At 37.1% G+C, this 21,431-nt stretch overlaps 1 protein-coding gene across 2 annotated transcripts in view; it reads right to left on the bottom strand.

The window, feature by feature from the left end:
• The window catches only part of MTUS2 (microtubule associated scaffold protein 2), a 584,178-nt gene that overhangs the window by 454,593 nt on the left and 108,154 nt on the right, over window positions 1–21,431 (bottom strand). The window lies entirely within an intron of this gene.

The following is a 21,431-nucleotide window of genomic DNA, read 5'->3' as shown; positions in this document are numbered from 1 at the left end:
AGCATCCCAAAACTACTCCTTACACCCTCTGAGAGAAATGACTTAACTTAACCTTAACAAATTTGTTTCGGATACATACATATGGAGGGATAAAAATCATCTCAAATTGACCTGTGTTGATCTAAGTTTTGATAATTTCATTTTCCTTTTTATTGTAACAGTAATATGAATTAAATTTGTGTCTGTGAGGGTGGTAGACTGGGGACATTAGTGGGAGGCTATGGTGGTCAGTGTAAGACTGGGAACACTGGTGAAGAGAGGTCATATAGTGTGGGACTGGTGTTTGAATATTTAATACCTAAAATGATTGTATGATGAACAACTTGGTGTTGTTGTATGATGTTGTATGTTGTTGTATGATGAACAATCATGGTGTTATAAAAATTACGATTATACAATCAATATAAAACAAAATCAATAAAATAGAATAACTGTATATATCAAGAAACTATGGTACATATAATGAAATACTACTTAGAAAAAAATTGAAAAAATTAAAATAGCCAAATTGGTATGCATGTTGTGTGGAGAGAGAACAGAGAACAAGATCATACACAAATCCATACAGAGAAAGATATTTGTTTTAATGAATTTATTTAAGTAATTATACAACTCCAAAATCTGTAATGACACACTAGAAGAATGGAGATCATGGCAGTGTTAATACTACTGGGGCCAGGATTAGGATGAAAAGAGGACCAATCTTTTGGTGTAGTCAGGCCTTCCATAAATTACATAAAATTGACCCTAATTGAGGAAGACAATTTATTTCACCCTAATTCCACCAATTTAAATATCAATCTCATCCAAAAATACCCTCAGAAGAATAAAATAACCAAAATAAAGTTTAACCAAACATTTGGGCAGCATTGGCTAGTCAAGTTGAGACACAAAATTTTTACCAAAGTCATTAAGCTGCAAATCAACAGAATAGGAACTGATAATATATCCCAGCATTAGCATGAGGCCCTAGTTCACTACAAGAATAAAAAACATCAACAGAAAATCTAAGATAAACTTTTATCCACCACTGTGTTTTAAAATTTAATCATTAGAATAAAATAACCATTAAAATGTAATGTTAAAAGTTTTATAAAAAAACCCAACAATTTAAGACTTGCCAGGTGAGAGAGGGAAGAACTGGATGAGCCCTGGAGAGCAGTGTGGACTTCCAGGTGGACATTGGGGGGTGGGGGGTGTGGAGGGAGGCGCCCAGAGGGTCTCGGCTGCTGCTTGCCATTTGGGAGAGGGGAGAACCGGCTGGGCCCTGGAGGGGTCTCAGGGTGGAGCACCGCTCACTCCCAGGTGGGGGAGGGGACAAGTGAACTAGGCTTAACTGCGCCCTCTACCATTGTGGTCAAGAGCGGAACTGCACAGGCTAGCAGGAATAGGAGGAGGAAAATTGACCAGGCTGGACTGGAGGATAGCTGAGGAGCCAAACATCCCCACCTAGAGCTGCACTCCAGAGAAGGGATCCAGCCCCAAGCCACAGGTGGCACAAACGGGCTGAAAGCTGAGGCACTGCACTCCAAGCCAAACCAATAAATGCAAAGAAATATGGCTAAACTAAGGAAGTCTCTAACAACTGGGGACATGGAGAGAAATCCTAAAAAGTTTCCAAGTCCACCAAAAACACAGACCCAATAGATGAAGATCTAAAAGCAGCCATGAGAAAAGAAATGCAAGCCATGATAAAAGAAACGAAAGAATCATTAGCTAGCAAGTACAAGAAATCCATGGATGAACTTAAAGACTTGTTGCAGAACATGATAGATTCCATACAAATGGAATTAAAGGAAATAAAAACAATGTATAAAGCCATAAGAGCAGCATCACATTTCTGAAGAACTGCATAGAAGAAATCGAACAAAAACTACATACAAAAAAATGACAAAGACGACAAGGAAATAAAAGATAAAGCACTGGAAGAAAAAGTCCAGAGATACACCTCCAGATGTACAGTCAACTAATATTTGACAAAAAAGCCAAGAACTTTAAATAAAACAAAGAAAGTCTCTTCAACAAATGGTGTTGGTACAACTGAAAAACCACCTGTAAGAAACTGAAAATTGATCCATACCTCACTCCTATACAAAAGTCAACTCAAAATGAATTAAAGACCTTGAAATCAGACCCGAATCTATAAAGTTTATTGAGGAAAAAATAGGCAGAACACTCGAAGACCTATATATCTAAAAAGTCTTCAAGGATAGAATGCCAGTGGCAAGAACTTTAGCATCAAACAGAAACATATGTGACTACATCAAACTAAAAAGATCCTGCATAGTGAAAGAAACCCTAGTTAATACTAGAAAACAGTTAACGGAATGAAAAAAAAATATTTGCACTCAACAAGTCAGATAAAGGGCTGATATCTAGAATATACAGAGTTCTCAGAAAGATGAGCCCCTAAAAATCTAATAAAGCCATAGAAAAATGGAGAGAAGAAATGAATAAACACTTCTCTGAGGAAAACCAAAAGATGGCCAACAGACACATGAAAACATGCTCACCTTCACTCATCTTAGGGAAATCCAAATCAAGACAACAACAAGGTACCACCTTAGACCAATGAGGATGGCTCACATCAAAAACAACAGGAACAATCTCTGTTGGTCGGATGCGGTAGGAAAGGAACTCTCATCCACTGCTGGTGGGAATGCCCCCTAGTCCAACCCCTATGGAATACAGTCTGGAACGTGCTCAGTAAACTCTGAATTGAGCTGCCATTTGACCCAGCAATTGCTCTCCTGGGTATCTATCCCCAAGTTGAAGGACATTCATCCCAAAGAATTTATACACCCCACTGTTTATCACACACTCAGTATAATAGCCAAGATTTGGAACCAACCTCTATGTCCAACAACAGATGACTGGATCATGAAAATATGGTAGCTATACACAATGTAATACTACATAGCATTTAGAAATGACACAATAATAGACTTTGCAGCAACATGGATGGATCTACAAAATATTATATTAAATGAAGTAAGACAGAAGGTGAAAGATAAACAGAATGATATCATTATTCTGAAGTACCTAGAATATACACCATATATACTTGTAATACTCCGTGAAAAAATACAATGGTTTAACAGGGTAGATACCTCAAACACTGTAATTATCAACATTTACTGAAGAGTAGTGTCCAAAACAAGTGGAAGAGGAACAACACAAAGCCTCAACTACACATTATATCATAAAGAAACCAGCAACAACAGAAACAACAGCCTAGAAAGAACAGGTATGTAATCAGCCCATAATAATGTCTCAGGGATCTTATACAGGATTACCGGTAAAGAATACAATGGGAAGTCAGTGACTCCAGTGGAAGCATTTCATAACAATATGTTTTAATGCCTTAATTCTACTATCTTTCAAATAACCTCTCAGCTTTTATGTCCACAGGGGTTCTTGGATACAAAGTGTGGACAACTCAAGTTGACACTTCGGTACCCAGTCACACTAGACACCATACTCAGTTTGCGTTATGAAAATGTCTTGATAAAACACTTTAACATACCCTTTATCTCTAGGTTATGCCCTCTATTAGAACCTGAAGCATATGACCAGCCAGACCACTGAAGCAGGCAATTGTGACCCAGAGACTTATATTATAGGATCTACTCATTGAACACGTTTAAGCAAACTAACATTCCCTTTCTCTTTTCTTTTCTCTACTTCTTTCTTCCCCTTCTTCTACCTTTTCCTCCTCATTATCATCAATTCAATTCATGTCAAATAAAAACAACACTGTTACTTCCCCTTTAGGAAAGGAAATTCGATACATAAAATGCTGCAGACAATACTACATAGGGTTACCACCTATATAGATAGACCTCATTAACAGATTGTTTAGTACTCAGATGCAAAACCTATGTGTATCCAAAATTGCTCCAGTCATCACCTAATCCTGAAACCCTCATTCATGGAGTCCCAACTCCATCACTAACAAAATCCTTAGAAATTGCGAAAACTTCCCAACTTCGACACACTGGCCCAATCTCTTTTAGTTGATTTACTAGTTCCTTTACCTTACTTGTACCATACTTACCTATCTTTCTGTTCTCATCTTATTTCTTGCTCTCCCCTGCTCTTCTCCTAAGCTAACTATTGTATGTTTCAATGTGGGCATGAGCACATAGAGATAGGACTCCTCCAGGAGAGTCAAACCTAAATTGTAAACAACCCATGCCTATAATGTATATAGCCTCTCTCATTTACTATTCCCTCCCCCCTTCAGAAATCAGACTATCCCTTCATCCCCAATCCCAACCTGACTTCCCAACTTATTTAAACTCTTTACCCTCAGTTCTTAATCCATTAGGCATCAAGACCGACCCAATAAGCTATTACCCAGCACCCAAGTGAAGAGACACCTACAAACAACACCCCTACTGACTCATGCTGTGTGGACCTCCTACTCACCTCTCCCTAATGTAGACTGCTGTGTGATATCGGACTCAGCTCCGAAAGGATCCCCACGGCAAGAACTCTACCCAAGACCCCTCTGCCACAAATCTCTTCTCAATCTCAAGAAGACCAGGGTGTGTGATGAAAATGAGTCCTGGAAGAAAATCTCAAAAGACAATGGGGAAGCCTATACTTTCTTCATAAGCTTAAAACTTATAAATACTATCTCTTAACCTGTTTTTCCCCGAATGTAAGGTAATCTCCTGCCCCACTTTGTTCCTTTAATTACTTTTTAAAATTCATTTAAAAACTTCTTTCTTCTTTATATATGTGTGTATATATATTTTTATTTTTTGTCTTATCTCTGTCTTCTCTTCCCATTCCAAATGCACCAGCAATATAATGTAGCACCATTTCTTCCTGCAAAGGCATATTAAAAAAAGGGGGGAATTTTACGTATAAAAACAAGCTCTTCGAAGGTACCCTAGGATTTCCCCCATTATCCATTCAGCTCCTTAGGGAGGGTCTGGGTGGGGCCCTGAACTTCTGGCCTCCCGGCTTCTTGAAGTATCTTTCCTTCCTGGGAACCGGGAGTCTAGCAGGAGGGGTTTTGGCAGGCCACCGCCATGCTGGAGGCCTTCCTAACCAGGCCTAGTGGGGGTGCAAGACTTGGGTAACCCCAGCACCCCTCAACCACCTTGCTCCAGATCTCCAGGGCTTCCCCGGGCCACATGCCTGGGCAAGCCGGTGAGTTGGGCCCCTTGGTGGAGCTCGAAGGTACCCTAGGCTATCCCCCATTATCCATTCAGCTCCTTAGGGAGGGTCTGGGTGGGGCCCTGAACTTCTGGCCTCCCAGCTTCTTGAAGTCACTGGTAATCTCTGTCCAGTCTATATTTTCAAAATTGCGTGGGGCTATTGCCCCTGCGTGCACAAGAAACATTAATAGTACTCACTATCATTGAATTATGTTTTTATATATGCAGAATGTCCATTTTGTACTCTGGCCTTTTGCATACCCCTTCATAAGATCATATTTCTCTTTAACTTCCTTAACTCTTATCATCATTACTCCTCATTTACCCTTTCTAACTTAAGTACTGTAGAGTCCTAAGTCACAGATCAAAGTGGTACCCTGGAGTTAATACCCACCCAATTATTTAAAAGGCATAAAAAGGACACTTATGTCTCTTCAACATTTTATGGGTGTATCCTTTGACGGCTATAACTTTTGCTGAATATTTTCTTATACAGTGATGATCCCCTCCCCATGTTTTTTATGTTCTCTTTGTGAACTGCTCAATATGAAATTTGGTGTGAAAGAATCCCTCAGTTTAATACTTATGTTTGAACCAAGTCATGGGTATTGTTGGAAATGTTCTTACGCCCCCATATATCTGATAGCACCACGTGGCTTTATTTCTTGTTTGCTTAGGCACACTAAAATGGGAAAATACTATACATACTAATAAGTTCTTATCTAATAGAGATGGGAACACACAAATCTTGTAGTGCAATGAGACCTTACACCCTGAACATTGACATAAAGACCTGGTATAGGCCTCAGAAGAATGGACATTCTCCATTCACCCCTGATCTAGAGAAGACATCTACAAAACATCCAAGGTTGTATATAACATCACCTGGAGGCATTCCTCTACCAGGGAATACCTTACAGCTGCTTTAACATCGATCTACTCAAAAAAAGACTTCCCTTAACACTAAGAAGACTTAACAAAAACAATGACCTGCTTACTGGACAGGGCTTGCTGTATTGCCCCTTAATTGTGAGGTTTGTCTATAACATCACCTGGGAGCAATCCTCTACCACGGAAGACCCTACCACTGCTCAGACATCGTCCTGCTGAAAAGAGACTTCAATTAACAATGAGAAGACTTAACAACGACCTGCTTACAGGACAGGACTTTCTGCATTGCCCTTTCATGGTGAGGTGAAACGAGAAGACACTCCATATCATGACTTTAATTTAGGATATGCATATTCCAGAATCTTTAATACAGAAACATGATACCAACAACAGAGACTGTGTGAAAAGTGTGTTGGCACTACGGACAATGTCTTGGATCGACGATAACTTGCATGAAGCCTAGAGTTGGTCTTATGCCAGGAAACTTCAGGGGTAGGATCTCTTTGTATTTAGGCCAAGGTTATTCCTTTCCATGCCTCTCATATTTTGGCGGGCCTATGCAAACAACAATTGCCACTCTAACACCGTTTTTACTGTGCTCCTTTGACTCTAATCCTTAAAATGCACCCACTTAAATTTTGAGGTTAAATGCACCCACTTAAAATTTGAGGTTAACTTAAACTAATATACATGTACATGGAAATGTAAAAAATACTATGCCTCTAATGTTTAAGGAGTTACATAAATTTTATGGCTTTATATTGCCTTGTGTGCTGTTAAGAAATATTATAATGTGCTACAATCTGGGGACTTGAGGGACAAAGTAATTGTACATAGATTCTGTTTTATTTATCTTAACGTTCTTTGGCTGAAAGTTCAAAGTTAAGATATCAGCAAGGGGACTTCTTCTGAGAATTATGTTATGGTTGATTGTCCTTCCACTGTAACTTTACCTTGTCCTCTTTCTTTGCATCTTTTGTTCTCATAATTCAAAAAAAAAGGCAAAACAAAATAAAAAACCAAATATTTATTTAATGTAAAACCAATAAAATTTTAGTAGTGAATGAATTCCTAATAAAATGTTTAAATAAAAATATAATGAAAATAAATGGAAATATTTAAGTGAAAAAAAAAACAAGCTCTTATCTACTAGGGATAAGAACTCACACTTTTTTACAAAACAGGGACACCTCTCACCTTGAGCATAGTCATGTGGACCCAACTTAGACTCTAGGTGATTAGATAGTGACCATCCAACCTTCAACCCTGGATCCCAGACATCAAAATGACACAGTTCCCCACAACAGCTCCAGAAACCAAACCCCCTCTGGGGCATCCTTAATACTATTCTGTCACTATCATGTGCCAGTTTTGATATGATATCCTAACAATGAGAAAATGGCAACGACTTGATCTAAGAGCAGGTTGTCTGACTTCACCATCTAACAATAAGACAAAATTAGAAGACTTGTCATCCTTTGATCTGTGCAAAAGCCAAGATCGCTATTTACAGATGACTGACTGTGACAACCATGACTGGGCAAATGTATACTTAGTCCAACAAACAATCCCTAGACTAGGGTTCAACCTACTATCTGTACAACAACCAAGATCTCTAATTCCAAATATCTGACTGAAACAACTACAACTGAAGGGGTCTTCAGTTGTAATGAAAGATGTTATCCCAGGCTTCATCCTAGGATCAGCACAATGACCAAGACCACCAGCTACAGAAGACTGACTAAACTGACAGTGAAGGAACAGAACTCCTAGAACTGTAAAGAAAGACTTCTTCATAAGCTCCATTCCTTGACTTGTGCAGATACCAAGATGTCTAGATATAGAGGTCTGCTTTTTATCACCCATGACGGAGCAGATGTCTTTCATACACCACAACAGGAGCTAGGGGAGAGTAAATGAATATGCAAGGAGTCGTAGTTATTCCCATGACAGTATACTTCAAGGTGGAGAAACCCTGTATCTATTAAGACAAGGGAATTCCCTCTCTAATTTCCCCAATATTTACTGCGCCTATGTGGAAAAAAAAAAGAAGCAACACAAAATAATTTTTTTATTTTATTTCTTTACTTTATTTATTTATTCATTTCTGGTCTTTGGTTTTGTTATTGTTGCTTTCACTTCTTTTAATGCTCCATTTTGTTTTTATTTCAGGACTGTGGTTATGTGGTGCTTGTCTTTATTGCTGTAGTGCTCAATGGATTTTTTGTATGATTTTTTTTCTATTTGTATTGCTATGGTGTTTCTCTTCCTTTTTCCCTTTCTTCTCTCAAACTGATGTTGAGAGTCTCTAAGGACTCTGCCCATTTTTGGCTTGCTTAATTTCTACCTCATTCTATTGCTTTTCTTCTCTTCAAACAAATCACATAACTTGAACCATTTTGCTCCGCCCCTCTAATTGAGGGAAAATAATGGAGGGTACCAAGACCAAACAGTTGTATGATCACTAAGAAGTAATAAAAATGATCGGACTTAAACACCAAATCCAAAGCCAACAACAAAAGAATCGATACCAATCTACAACAAGCTAGACACAGAGGCGACCACTTATACTACCAGCCCAGGGGGTGAGCGAAGGGGATATGGGATGCAAGCTGGGAACGGGGATGGAGGGAGGACAACTTTGGTGATGGGAATCCCCTGATTCAAAGTTAATATGTACTTAAAACATTACTGTGAAAGATATGTAATCCACTTTGGTCAAAATAAAAATTATTAATAAAAATGCATTTTAAATGACACTATACCTAACTTATAATCACAATGTACATATTATAAAATTCATAAAATAATTTAGTTACTGAAGACCAAGCTCTATACGACATAGAGTACTATACCCTATAATCACAGAAAACCAATCAAAGTGCTTTTTATTTGCTTCTATTTTGAGGCATATGTTCAAAGACATAAAATTTTGTAAGGTATGCATTAATAGTAGCTGCAAATGAAGACTGCTGTTGAGCTGAGATGATATGATTACTGATACTGGAGCACTAAAGTTGATGCTCGCAGATCACTGTTATCATTATCAAAATCTAACAGGTTTTATCCATAATTATTTGGAATCTTCAGGGCATTCTTCAATCGTTACAAAGTAAGCTAAACTATACACTTGCTAATCTAAGCTTATTGTTTACTTCAGATACATATTCATTCCCAAAATCCACAACACCTTATCCATAAGACTAAATACTAGTAGATCTGAAAACTAAAATGTTGAGTTTATGATTCATTTGACCATAAAATGTTACCTAAACTGATATAAATTTATATATGGCCTTTAAAAAATCCATTTTGTGAGAATAACCATATGTTAAATCCATTAAAGACTTAATATATTTGAATGAATGATGCTGTTTCAAACTTTACAAAAAGTGTCATGTGCTATATGGCATAGAGAAACTATTTAAAAATATTAAAATGTGCAAATTTCTGTCCATATTTGGTTCCAGGCATTTTATATAATATTTAAAATATATATAATTTTCAACTTATAAATGAGAACACCAATGCTCAAAAATAACCCAAGTTCAGCTTAATTAGAATTGAAAGTCTATAAGAAATTCTTCATCACTGTCTCATATCAATAAAGCATATATCCACAAGCAATTATTGAAAGTCAATTGCAAGCAACCCTTTACATAGCATAGAAACCCATTAATTAGTCTGTTTTGTACATAGTAACTTTCTACAACAGTACCATAAATATTAATAGTACTTTCATGTATCTAAATTATAATTTTCAGTAATAAGCATAAAATTAGTAAAAAAAGAAATCAAGTTAAAATAAAATATATCTTCATTTTTGGCACTGATGTACTTTAAGTTAAAATTACTGAAAAACTGCTGCCTGACCATTAGTTGTGACTTTTGAGAAAAATGCTGCCCAGAAGAGTCTGTGGAAGCTAATGATAAGGAGTAAGATAGAACTGGCCACAAAGGGTGGAATATGATTGTCACCAAACACCACTGTAAATAGCTGCTTCTTGAATATCTGCTGCAGCTTTTGAAACCAACTCACCCAGAAGTGCCTGCAGAAGCTACTTGATCAGAACTGGCACCTCCCAAGGAGAGTGGAGTCAGAGGAGCCTGGCCAGTCTGCTTAGTTCTGCAGCTGCACACATATACTATTCAATGAAACCTAGCAAAACACGCAGAAAACATCACACTGCAGGCGTAACACTGGGGAAATAATGCAAGCCAAAACCATGCAGATAGAATGTAGATGGCAGCTTTGATGACCCAAAAAGTGCCAACCACTTACTTATCCTTTCACATAATAAGTTTCGAAAAGAAATATGAAAGTTGTTCATAGTATTCAAAGAAAGTATACTGAGAGCAGAATGGGCCATAAATAAGAATCAAGAGGATATGAAAATAGAAAACAGAAAATTCCAAACTGAAATAATAGGACTGAAAAACATGGTAGTTGAAATAAAAACATCACTAGAAAGCCTTTTCAAAGAGTAATAGCAGCTAAGGACCAAATCAGTGAGCTGGAAGATAAAGTACATAACTACTCCATACAACAAAAGAGAATGAAAAACAGCAACAACAACAAAAAAAATGATCACACAATGGAAAAAAAATCCTTAAAGAGTGTGAAAGGAGTGGTGGCACAAATGGTAGGGCATTTGCCTCACACATGGTACTAAGAGAAAAATTTATAGCTTTGAAAGCATATATCAGGAAGGAAGAATGGGCCTACATGAATAGCTAATGACACAGCTTATAAAATTAGAAAATGATTAACAAAATGAACCAAAAATAGGTAGGCAGAAGGAAATGACAAAGCTTAGATTAAATTAATTAAGTGCAAATCCAAAAAACAATTCAAAAGATCAAAAAAAGCAAAAGTAGTTTCTTTGATTGAACAGGATTGATAACCACTAGTAAAACTCACATAAAAAGGAAGAGAGAAAAAATTAATACGCTGGATTAGAAATGAAAGGGGGAGATAACTACAGACAATACAGAGATCCTAAGGTTAACCAGAGACTACTTTGATTTAACTCTGTGCCACGAAACATGAGAACCTGGAAGAAATGGATAAATTCTTGGATTCTTATAATCTTCAACAGTTGAATCAGGATGATTCTAGCATATCTAAACAGGCCCTTCACTATTGAGGAACTTAAAATGGTAAGTCAAAAGTCTTCCCCAAAACAAAAGCCCAGGCCCAGATGAATTCACTACTGAATTCTTTCAAGAAGAACTATTACCAATCCTTTTCAGGCTCTTTCTGGTAATTGATAAAACAGAAACACTCCCAAATAGTTTTTATGAAGCTAAAATGATACCAAAATAAGACAGAGATGCTGCAAAAAAAGAAAACTACAGACCAATATCCCTGTGCTCACAGATGCAAAGATCCTTACAAAATCCAGCCAAATAGTATTCAAAGCCTCATCAAAAAGGTCATACAACATAACCAAGTAGGTTTCATTCCAGGAATGCCAGGATAGTTTACCATATGTAAATCAATCAACATAATACAGAATCTCAAAAAGAAAAATAAAAACCATATGATCATATCAATAGATGCAGAGAATGCATTCAATAAGGTCCAACCTTCATTCATAATAAAAATGCAAGAAGATGGTAATAGAAGGAAGTTTTCTTAATATACTCAAGTACATCTACCACAAGATAATGGCAAATGTTTTTCTCAATGGGTATAAAATAAAAGCATTTCCTCTAAAATCTGGAACAAGACAAAGCTGCCCCTCTCACTACTCCTATTTACTATACTACTGGAAGCACTTTCCATAGCAACTAGACAAGAAAAAAATATATTAAAGGCTTCCAGTTAGAAAAGGAAGAATTCAAGCTCCCAATGATTGCACATAATATGATACTATATTTAGGAAACTAAAGGCTCTACCAAAAAGCTTCTGGAAAAAATAAATTCATATAGCAAAGTGGAAGTCTACAAAATTAACACAAAAAATCAATGGCCTTCTTATACAAAAATATTAATAGAGAATAAATGGACATTAAAAAATCCCATTCATATTAGTGCCACACAAACTCAAATACCTTGTAGTCACCTTAATTAAAGAGGTGAAGGACCTCTAGAGAGAAAACTACAAAACCCTGCTTCAAGAAATAAAAGAGGACACAAGGAAATGGAGACACATACCCTGTTCAAGGATCGGAAGGATTAATATCATTAAAACACTCCCCAAAGAATTGTACAGATTCAATACAATTCCTCTAAGAATACCCATGACATTCTTCAAAGATAATGATCAAACACTCCTGAAAAATTCATTTGGAATAATAAACACCCATGAATAGCTAAAGCAGCCCTAAGGAAAAAAAGATGGGAGGCATCATTTTTTCCAACTTTAAATTGTACTACAAAGCAATATTCATTAAAACAGCATAGTTTTGGAATAAAGACACTCAGATCAGTAGAATATGCACGAGTATTCAGAGAATGTCCCTCAGACTTACACACAATTAGTCTTTGATAAAAGGGCATGTAACACAAAATAGAACAAGGAAAACCTCTTCAACAAGTGGTGCTGGGACAACTTGTCATCCACATGCTGAAAAGCTAACTCAGACTTCCATTTAACACCATGCACAAAGCTCAAATCAAAATGAGTTAAAGACCCTGATATTGACCCCAAACCTTAAGGTATATAGAACAGGTAGATAAACACTCCATGACACTGAAACTAAAGGGAAGTTCAAGAAGAAAACACCACTGTTCAAAGAAGTGGAAGCAGAGATAAACAGATGGGACTTATTAAGTTGAGGACCTTTTGCACCTCAAAGGAAATAGTGACTACAATACAAAGAATGTATTCACTCATAGAATGGAAGAAATTATTCACCCATCAGATAAAGGGCTAATATCTAAGATATACAAGGTACTGACAGAATTTAACAAGGAAAAAAATCTAACACCATCAAAAAATGGGAAGAAGAATTGAACAGACAATTAAAAAAATAGCCAAAAGACATAAGAAAAAATGCTCCACATCACATCACTAATCATCAGGAAGATGCAAATTAAAACAAGAATGAGGTACCATCTCACGCCACAGAGACTGGCACACTTCACAAAGAACAATCAGTGCTGGCAGGGGTGTAAGGAAAAAGGAACTCTCATTCACTGCTGGTAGAAATACTGTCTAGTCCAGGGGTCCTCAAACTTTTTAAACAGGGGGCCAGTTCACTGTCCCTCAGACCATTGGAGGGTCTGACTATAGTAAAAACAAAACTTATGAACGAATTATTATGCACACTGCATATATCTTATTTTGCAATGAAGAAACAAAACAGATACAAATACAATATGTGGCCCGCGGGCCAGTTTGAGAGCCACTGGTCCATTCTTTATGGATAACAATATGGAGATACCTCAAAAAAACTGAAATTGAACTGCCATATGATCTATCCATACCACTCCTAGGGATTAACCCTAGGAATACAAAAACAACAACAACAACAATAATAATATAAAAATACCTTTGGGGCCAGAGTAGTGGCACAACAGTAGGGTGTTTGCCTTGCATGCAGCTGACCTAGGACCTACCATGGTTCGATCCCTTGGCGTTCCCTATGGTCCCCCAAGCTAGGAGTAATTTCTGAGTGCATAGCTAGAAATAACCTCTGAGCATCAATGGGTGTGCCCCCTAAAAAACAAAACAAAAAAACAAAACAAAAAAAAACACAACCTTCTACACACCTATCTTCATTTCAGCTCTATTTACAATAGCCAGAAGCTGGAAACAACCAAGATACCTGATGACAGATGAGTGGCTAAAATAATATTGGTACATATAAGCAATGCAATGTTATACAGTCATCAGGAGAGGTGAAGTTATGAACCTTTCCTACACATGGATGGACATGGAAACTTATTCTGAGTGAAATGAATGAGAGGGAGATAGTCACACAATAGTCTCACTCATCTATGAATTTTAAGAAAAAATAAAATAAAAGATTTATTTTAATAATACCCAGAGACAATAAAGATGAGAGCTAGAAGGACTTGCCCATGATATGAAGCTTACCAAAAAGAGTGGTGAGTTCACCTGGCAGGGGTCTCAAACTCAATTTACCTGGGGGCCGCAGGAGGCAAATTGGGGTGATCCTTGAGTGCAAAGTCAGTAGTAAGCCTTGAACATTGGGGAGTGTGATGCAAACAACTAAAACAAAACAAAACAAAAAAAGATTCCTCTAGGGCAGGGCCACAAAATGTTGTACGAGGGCCATTTGTGGCCCGCGGGCCACGAGTTTGAGACCCCTGAGAGAAATAAGTTACTGACAACTATCATGATAATGGTAGTGAGTGAGAGAAATAGCATGCCTGTCTCTAATACGGCAGGCATTCTTGGTGGAAATATTGAAATGGTGAAGGTGGGTGTCCTTTTTTATAACCCAAACCCAACTATAAACATGTTTGTAATCATGGTGCTTAAATAAAGATATTAATTTAAAAAACTTAAAATAAATTATTGGGAAGCAAACGAGTTGCTCAAATATATGCGATCTAATCAAAACCATATACGGAACTCTTTTTATTGATAATGGAAATCAAACAAAAATTCCCCCAAAAGTAATAAAGAAAAGATTTATTCCCCTTGAGATTCTCAACTATAGGAGAAATAATCACAAACCCCTGCAAATTCAGCTCCTTCCCTGGATATTCTGAACATCTTTCTATGTGCAGAATGAAGATGCCATAAAAAAACCAGAAAACCTGGCATAATATTTAAATGATTGCATCAAATAGAAGAATTAAGCCTAGGATACAAGCCTTTGTCCAGGGAGACAAGAAGTGGGAATAAAAACATAGTAGCTAAGAAACCAAATAGGCAAAAGAATAGTAATGGAAAGAGCCTAAAGAAAAACCAAGAATACTCAATAGCCACATAGGACATCCACCTACAATAGCAAACTACCCATACCAAAGGAATCTCCACTGAAAAGCAAACTAGCCAGAAAGAATTTCTCCATCTTCTGTAGGCACCAGTACAGAGAAAGCTGAGAAATGGCCTCCACTTGGTTCCTGTGGGTGTGTACTGAGCTCCTTTCCAGAGAATTCAGTCTGAGGTCAGAGTTGGTGCTTCATTAGCAGGACAAAGCAAAAGCAGAAAAGTTTGTAGGACTAGCTATAATTCAAGAAACCTCTGGGAAAGAGGGAAAATTATGAGTTTTCAGTAGGACCATATGACAGCTATTGGTCTCCAGAGAGACAGGGAAAGATGGATCAATAAGCAGATACAAATAGCTCCATGTATTCTCATACTTCCATTTTATCTATACAGAATTATGAATAATGGGCAGAAGCAGAACATTATTACCTCCACTCCCAGGAAAGGAAACACTAAACTTAGGGACTGTAGCTTCTTGGAGCTGCAGTAACTTGCCTTTGGAACCTGAGATTCTGTATAAATAAGACTTCTCAACTTTAGAGGAGAGAAGATCCTCCTCCATCTCACTTCCTTAAAACTGACTTTAAAGTAGAATAAACATAACTTACAATTTAGCATTTTACACAATAATTCAGAGACTCAATGGGGATATTCATATTATTGTGCAACTTATCATCCATCTTTGAAACTTTTCCATCATCCCAAACTGAAAAGCTGTTCCCATTAAACAACAAATTCACATACTTCCCACATACCCAGCCTGGCCACCACATTCTTTTGTTCTATAGCTATTAGTTTGATTAGTCCATGTATATCAAAGATAAAATAATACAGCATAAGTCTTTTTGCAACTTGTTCATTTCACTGAGCATAATGTGCTCAGAGTTTATCCATGTTGCAGCATATAATAAAACTTAGGGTTTTTTTTTAATTTTCAAGGTAAAAAATGGCACTATTCACAGGTGACACATTTTATCTAGTCATCCACCTAGTGATATTGGGCTATTTCTAATTTTTTGTTGTTAAAATACTGCTATGAACATCAGCCTGTTAGATTCTCTGTTTTCAATATTCAAATATATCCTGAGAAGAAAAGTGATAAGTCATGTGCTTATTGTTTGCTTAATTTTTGAAGTGTTGCCATTTTTTCTAGTAATTATAGCATTTTACTTTCCCCCCAACTGTGCAAAATATATTCTCTCCACCTTAATACTTGCTCATTTTTTAAAAATAATTACTATTCTAGACCTCCCAATGAGAGACCCCAGGCCCTTAGCCATGCTTCTTTCTGAGTCTCAGAACTAGAAAGTCACCATTCCTAATGTCTCTCTGTCCTCTTATTCAAGGGTGTCACGCTAAGGTGGGACCTGCCCTCCCATATCTGAATCTGCATGCCCCACCTTCCTACACAGAACCCCATACCCTATAGTCATATTGCTGTGCTCATCCCAAGGCTCAGGGCCAGAAAGTTGCCCTCTGATCCCAAAACTATATAGCCGTCCAATTTATTTCCAAGAAGGTAGGTCACAGCACATATTTCTCAAACATGATACAGCCTCAAAACTCAGTTGACCAAAAAGAGTAACTAGTACAGAGAAACTGAGAGAATCCCTATGAATGAAATTAAAGGAGCTAAAGAAACATTAACAAGCTATAGTAGGAGAATCAAACAGGGAGAACCATCTTGTTGAACTTGAAGACAAAGCCAGCATTGATAAAGAATTAAAAAAAAATAAAAAGACAAACAGATGAAAAATGTAAGGCACTTAGTGAACAAAGACAAAAAAATAATCTTTGAATTATGGGTATACCAGAAGAGGAGAAAGGAGGAAAAAAGTAGTGGGTGAGATAAAATGGTAGAAATCTTACCCCACTCTGAACAAACCAAGAGGTCAAAAGAGTACCAAACAAAATAGACTCAAACAGAACAACACCAAGACATATAGTAATAAAAATATATAAAATCAAAATATAGATTGCCAAAAGCATATTGAAAATCAAGAAATTGGGAAGCATCTCACTACCTAACTTGAAGCTACCTAACAAAGCCATACTGATGAAAACAGCATGATATGGGGGGGGGGGGGAATAATAGACTTTGAGGCAAATGGGTCAGAACAGAATATCCAGTGACAAACCCCCCCAGTAAATTGTCAACTAATTTTTGACAAAGGAGCCGAAAACAGTAAATGGAATAATATAATTCTTAAGGACTCTTCAGCAAATGATATTGGGACAATTGCATTATCACATATAAGAAATTTAAGATGCATATCTCACACCTTACACAAAATTCAACTCAAAGGTGATCAAAAACTTTGAGATTATATCAGAATCCGTAAAATACATAGGCAGACAAGTCCAAGATCTAGACAACAAAGGAATCTCCAATAATATGATGCCAAAGGCAAAGGCTACAAAATAAAATATGAATAAATGGGTCTACATCAAACTAGAAAGTTTCTGTATAGAAAAAATCACAGTCTAAAACTAATAGACAACTAACAGAGTGGAAAAATATTTGCACACAACACAAATTCAACACAAGGGCTGATATCTAGAATGTACAAAGTACTCACAAGGTTTAACTCCACAAAACCTGAAAATCCAATTAAAAATAAAGAAAAGATTAACAAGAGGTCTATAGTTAATCCCATGATAGTATACTTCAAGGGTAGAGAAACCCTGTATCTCTTAGGCCAAGGGAATTCCCTCTCTAATGTCCCCATTATTTACTGTGCCTATACAGGGAAAAAAAACAAAATAATCTTTTTTATTCATTTATCTATTTATTTATTTACTTATCTTTGGCTTCTTTTTTTTTTTTTTCTTGGTTTTTGGGCCACACCCGGTAACGCTCAGGGGTTACTCCTGGCTATGCGCTCAGAAGTTGCTCCTGGCTTGGGGGACCATATGGGACGCCGGGGGATCGAACCACGGTCCGTCCAAGGCCAGCGCAGGCAAGGCAGGCACCTTACCTCTTGCGCCACTGCCCGGCCCCGGCTTCTTTTTCTTGATGTGGATATTGAACTTGATGAGTTGGTGTCTCCATTTTTTTTCCTTTTTCCTTCTTGTGTTCTGCCATGCTTATATTTCAGGACCGTGGCTGTTATGCAGCGTTTGTCTTTATTGCTGTAGTGCTCACTGGACATCTTATTTGATACTTCTTTTTGTATTATTGTGGTGTTTCAATTCCTTGTTTCCTTTCCTCTCTCAAACTGAGGTTGAGAGCCTCTATTAGGACTCTGCCCATTTTTGACTTTTTAAATTTTTATCTCATTTTATTGCTTATCTTTTCTTCAAACAATCGAAGCCACATAACTTGAACTATCTAGTTCCACCTCTCAAATAGAGGGGGAAGTAAGGTAAAGTACCAGGACCAAACAGATGTATGCTCACTAAGTAGTAAGCTAGAGGCAAAGTGGACCACTTATTCTAGCAGCCGGGGGGAGGGTGTGTGTGAGAGTGGAGGATATGAGATGCAGGCTGAGAATGGGGGTGGAGGGAGGGCAAATTTGGTGATGGGAATTCCCCTGATTCTATGTAAATATGTACCTAAAATATTACTGTGAAAGATATGTAAGTCAATATGGTCAAAATAAAAATTTATAATTCGGGGCTGGCGAGGTGGTACTAGAGGTAAGGTGTCTCAAGCGCTAGCCAAGGAAGGGCCACGGTTTGATCCCCCTGCGTCCCATATGGTCCCCCCAAACCAGGGGCAATTTCTGAACATTTAGCCAGGAGTAACCCCTGAGCATCAAATGAGTGTGGCCCAAAAAAACAAAAAATTATTTATAATTAAATAAAATAAAATAAAAAAATTGCCACAAAATGTGTAATTTTTATATATAATATCAACTATGTTAAAATATACTTAATAATTGAAAAATTAGCATTTTCATGTTTACTTTGCAAAGTTCTTGGTATGGTTTATCAATCAGAAAAATAAAATGTAAATATACATTACCAAAGATAATTTTAAGCTATTTATAAAATCTTCATAAACTCTATTTAAAATGGAATAAAAGATCACCTTAAAAAATAGGGAAAAGAAATGAACAGACTCTTCTCTGAGGAAGACCAACAAGCACAATGAAAAAAAGTGAAGCTCATCACTTATCATTGGAATATCCAAATCAAGACAACGATGAGATCATCTTACACTAGTAAGGATAGCACATATAAAAAATAATGGGATCAATCTCTGTTGGTGGGATATGGTGAAAAAGGAACTCTCATCCACTGCTGGTAGGAATGCTGCCTGATCCAACCCATATGAAAAATAGTATGGAGTGTTATCACTAAACTCAGAATTGAGTTGTCATATGACCCAGCAATACAATTTTTGGGTATCTATCCCCAGGACAGTAAAGCATTCATATATGCACATCACTATTCATCACAGCACTCAGCACAATAGTTAAGAGTTGGAATCAACTCAGTGGTCGGCAACCTTTTTTTTTCAGCTGAGCCAAATCTCGCCAAAACCACGATTGAAATTTATTTTGAGAGCCACACAGGGCGCACACTGACAGAGGCTAGGAGCAGAGTCCTGACTCCTGGAGCGGCCGCCCAGCACACAGAAGAGCAAATTAAAAGTGTAAAGAGCCACATGTGGCTCGCGAGCCGCAGGTTGCCGACCACTGACTAGATGTCCAGCAAAAAAGAAGTGAATCATTAAGATGTGGTACATATATACAATGTAATAATACATAGCTGGAAGGAATGTTACAATCATGCAATTTGCAGCAACATGGCTTTTAAATAAAGTGAGCTGGAAGAAAGATAAACACAGGATATCACTTATATGTGATATTTAGAAGAATTTCATGACGAAATGCAATGGTTTATACAGAAGTGGTTGAGAACACACTCTTGAGTATAGTGAGAAGAAAGAAAGAAATGAGTGGAAAAGAATAAAAACAAATGTGAAATAACTGGAAAACGGGGTCAAAGAGATGCAGGTACATTGGTGGTGTTAACAAAAGACAGAACTAAATATTCAAGCCACAGAGTCAACAATAAAATCATGAAATCCAAACTTTAACAACCAAACTTTAAAAGAGTTCTATTTTTTTAATTTAAAATTTTAATTTTTTAAATTTTAAAGCATTTTATGATTGCAGTCTGGGGTGGGGGTGGTGGCATGGGATGGTCTTTGGAATATTGATGGAGTAAGGTTGACACTGGGGGTGAGATTGATGCTAAAACACTGTATGCCTAAAACCCAAGTATGAGTAACTTTGTATAGAACAATCTTTTAAATAAAAAATATATTAAAAATAATAGCATTCTAGTAGATATAAGGTAGTATCTCATTGTAATTTGATTTTATTTTCACTGATTAGTGATGAAGAATTTTTGTGCTTCTGATCTTTGTCCTTGACTCTCTAACTTGGTCATCTGTTCCACTGCGGAGGCCCACAGAGTCTGTCTTTTCCCATCTGTCTCCACTATCTTCATGGCTCTGGCTATACTTACCTACAGGCCCTTCTGCTCCAGATATAGCAGATACTCACCATGTCCATCAACTGGCACCTCTGTCACTGCCAAAATTAATCCCACCTAAAAATCCTTTCCTTTCCAAAAAAGAAATAAATTAAAGTCCCTTGGGTATGCAAAGAAAGGCAGAATAGAGGCCTGGAAGGCAGAGTTCTGGCTTCTCCATTGCTTCTAGGTTTAATAGAGTACTAGGTCCATGTCTGTCCACATAAAGTGGGTGACATATGAGTAAACCAGACTTATTATCCGTTATTTTGGCATCTATATAACAAGGCATTCCAGACGATTCTTCTTGAAGCCATTTTGAGACAGCAGGGCCAATCTATCTGATGACAGCCAGAAAATTGTACATGACACAAATGGTCACTGGGCAGGCAGCCCATTGGCACTGCCACTCAAGTCCTGATATATTCTCCCAAGAAACTATGCCAAACCCAGTATTATTACATCTTTCAAAAACTGCAGGGAAGCAACACACAGGGTGTTTTATTTTAATTTTCTTATTATATTTTCTTCATATTTTTATTTAGACACTGCTTTACAAAGTTGTTCATAATAGAGGTGTTTCAGGCATACAATGTTCCAAAACCAAGGCCTCCACCAATTTCCCCTTCTTACCACCAATGTCTCCAGGTTTCCACCCATCCCATAACCTACTCATTTAGCAGGTATAATAAATTTACTTCATATAACTGGCTCCAACAAAAGTTAAAGGAGCTACATTTTCTTCTTTTTTTTTTAATTATATCCATTAGGAAATGGAAAGATAAGAAAATACAGGCTTTTGCCTTTGTATGTAGCTGTCTGGGTTCAATAAATGACACTATATATAATACTCTGAGCCTAATCCAAAATAAGTTCTGCACATAATTTGATGTGCAGGTAACTATTATCACAAACACAACATAGCACAATTCTACCACCTCCCACATTTCCTCAGTTCCTTTAAAATCAG

The sequence above is a fragment of the Suncus etruscus genome, chromosome 8, assembly GCF_024139225.1.
Source record: "Suncus etruscus isolate mSunEtr1 chromosome 8, mSunEtr1.pri.cur, whole genome shotgun sequence".
In the NCBI taxonomy this organism is placed as follows: domain Eukaryota; kingdom Metazoa; phylum Chordata; class Mammalia; order Eulipotyphla; family Soricidae; genus Suncus; species Suncus etruscus.
The sequence above is the reverse complement of the archived record's forward strand: the minus strand, read 5'-3'. Positions and strand labels throughout refer to the sequence as shown.